This window comes from Pleuronectes platessa, chromosome 5 (assembly GCF_947347685.1).
Source record: "Pleuronectes platessa chromosome 5, fPlePla1.1, whole genome shotgun sequence".
In the NCBI taxonomy this organism is placed as follows: domain Eukaryota; kingdom Metazoa; phylum Chordata; class Actinopteri; order Pleuronectiformes; family Pleuronectidae; genus Pleuronectes; species Pleuronectes platessa.
The window spans coordinates 26610506-26613910 of NC_070630.1; positions in this window are offsets into that span (position 1 = coordinate 26610506).

A 3405-nucleotide genomic window follows, 5' to 3' on the forward strand; every position below is an offset into this window, starting at 1 on the left:
TTATCTGCTCCCATGTATTACCCAAAATTAAAAAATCTATTGTTCATCTCTCACAATTTGATTAAATTTGTCCACATCATTTTCAAACTCTCCAGTTCTGTATTATTAACCTTACGCCATTCCTATTCCCAGACCATCAATAAACACAGGACTGAGGTACAGGCCCTGCAGGTTTTGATCCACGACACCGGTGCCTGCCGTAACCTGAATGCAGCTAAGCTCAAAGCCACTGAGGATAAATTGGTGGAAACAAACGATTCTCTCAAGAACCTGAAGCAAGTTACTCAGGATCACAACCTACGGGAGCGAGAGAAGCTCACCTTCATGTTGACCAAGGCCTCTGCTGAGCTTGCGGAGAAGGACAAGAGGATAAAGGTACAAAGAGGATGAATGGGGTGGTTTTGAGTGTGTGGGAGTCCATTTTCTCAGCCAACAGAACTCAAAGCAGCATCCGTAGTCGAAGCCCAATTATGTTGATTGTAAACCCTGGTTTTAATAGGAAATGTGCATTTTCATGATATCATTTTTTGGATAATTTTTCTTGCTGTATTCTAGGACATGGAGAAGCATATTCGGTTAAGCCAAGCCTGGTACAATCGCCAGTTAGCTTCTAACCAGCAGTAGCTCAACGTCATGACTTGCTGTTCCTTTTATTGACAAGGAACAGCAACTGATCCAGGACAGTCAGTAAGTTGTACTCTTTCTAGTTCTTGCTATTATATAATGGTACCCAGATCCTAGTGGCCCAAAGCAAGCACAAGTAATTATTTGGACCAATGCCAGGAGTTTTCACTATGGACAAAAGACTCGAGACAAAGAAGAGTGTAATAGCCCTGACAGTTCGTTGCGAGTGTGTGCACAGACTGCTGCTCAGACTAAACCCAAATCTCCATGCTGGCCCAGAGATGAAAGTGGACAGGCCCTGGACCTCTTAAGATTCCATATTCAAGGGAACAAGCTGTATCAGTAGTGGAAGCTCCTGTGCGCCGTGCTGTCCCTGCTGGGGTTGTTACTGTGTTACTGTGTTACTGAGAAATAAGTGACTCAAATCTAAAGCCATCCCCAAGGGCACTGTAGTAGCCCATGTCCACAAAACAGAAATAATCGCCCGGCTTCAGAGAGAGGACGTCTCTTCAAAGATAATAGATCCCTGATTATTCAACTTTGGAGATTCTCCCATCCCTCGGGATTGGAAAGAAGACTTGCTAGCAAGCTATCAGAAAGAGAATTAGTCTTTTCCTTGGGGGAATGGGATGTGGGACTGGCTAAAGGTGTTTTGCATGCCATTTGCCTAAGTGACAGTCGACCCTTCATAAAGCGTTCCAGGAGCCTTGCAGCAGCAGATTTATGACATGTGTTGCAACCTGCAAAAGTTTCTCGGGCTGGCATAATCAAAGAGTCATGCTGTGTATATGAAACCGGTCTCTCCTTTGTATGGTAAGCACTGCGTTGTGTCCGAATTTATGAAGACAAGCGGGACTTGCTTTCTGACACAGGACGTTTATTACTCTGTTCAGAGGATCAGCAAAAGAACAGAAAACACAATTTGTCATTTGGTCACATGCCACTCTCAGCTAGAATATTCTCTTTACAATCACACATTTTGTCAAATAAAAACAAAAAGGCCTATATAAGATTCGTATCTATTGCAAGGGGAAATAGTCCAATTCACTGGTGGAATGACCTTTTTAGGGCCTAAACATGCTCATATCCTCACCAAAGTTTGGGAAGTGGGAAAAATGTGGGTATTCTGGAGTAATTGGAAATGAGTGTGGCAAAATAGCTCAACAGCACCACCTAGAACTCAGCCCCTAAGATGTTACAAAAAGTCTCAAGGAGCATTATGAAGAACGAAACAGGAAGACCGCCATTTTGGCTTTAGTGGCCATTTTTCACATTTAACTTTGACGAATTTGTCCTAGGGCTTCACCAGATCATGGTGTTAAGGAAAGGACAGGCATGGCTAAATAACTGAATAGCCCCCCCTTAAGTGCAGCCCCGGCACCAGGATTGGCCGACATATCGGAAGGGACATGTGTTTTTTCATACCAAACAAAAAACTCTTGGATCGATATGCTAGAACAAACAGGAAGTTTCCCATTTTGAATTAAGTGGCCATTTTGACCATTTACACGTGTTGTATTTGAATGAACTCCTAGAGGTTTCATCAGATCAACTATAAATGCGTGTCATCAAAACAACATGGAAATCACAGCTACCTTGATTTGTTTAGTGTAAATCACACAGTCTGACCATGGCATGGCATCAAAGTTTGAGGATTCGCCAAAAAATAGGGATTTATTGTAACTCCTCTGTGCATTGTTCTTTCAGCCTCAAACCTCATTCACACATTCACAGTCCTGCCCTGATCATATTCATGTGTCAATATTGACTAATCGTCATCGTCATAATAGTGATGGCGCTAACTACTGGCAACAAGAAGTTAGCCTTGTTTAACAACTTTAATAAGATTAACTTAAAATGTTGACCTATGATCAGAGTCCTGGGGTCTCATTAATAAAACAGTGCGTACGATTCATACTAGAAGTGTACGTACGCACGAAATGGCGTACACCAAAGTAAATTCAGATTTATAAAACCGTATGCACGCAAACCTGAACGCAATGTTCGCTTTATAAATCACAGTCCATCTGGAAACGTTCGTATGTGGAACTGCCTCCAAATCTGCCCTCCACACGCCCACTTTCAACTATAAATGGTCAATGCAAAGCACGGCATGAATATTAAATTGTGATGCCGTCCAAACAACTTATAAAATTTAAAAAAAAAAAAATTTAATGGAATATTTAACCCATTATTGTATAAATATATACATAAATATGAGTTGAAATTAGAATAAAACCATGCAATAAAAACATTTCCATCAGTTTTTTCCCTTTCTTTGTTGACCCTTGAGGTTATTACGACACAGATTAGCGGAATGAGTGAGAGTTGCAAGGCCAAAGGAAAGTCCTTACTAAACAGACAGACATCCCAGCCGAAGCTCAAAGGGCATCATATGAGGTGGCATATTTCATTGCACAGGCAAAAGAGCCAGACATAATCGGCAAAACACTAAAGGGGACATGGTATGAAAATTCCACTTTTTTATTGCTTCTATACGTTAATTTGGGTATCTGTCTCCCAACCCAAAAACTCTGGAAAGAAACAACTCACGCGGCTTGTTGTGTTTCCTCTATGTCAGAAACGATACGCTTGAGTGCGTCAAATGGGAATACGACCGATAAGTACGTCATTGTCGAACCATGCCCATCTGGGGCATGGTTCGACTCCCGCAGCAGCAGCATCCTTCCACACTGTTGAGTCAACGTTTAGAGGTGTCCCGGGGGTCTCCGCCTCGACGATCAGCATGTTTATGCGGCCACTTAGATGTCTGTCCTGTAG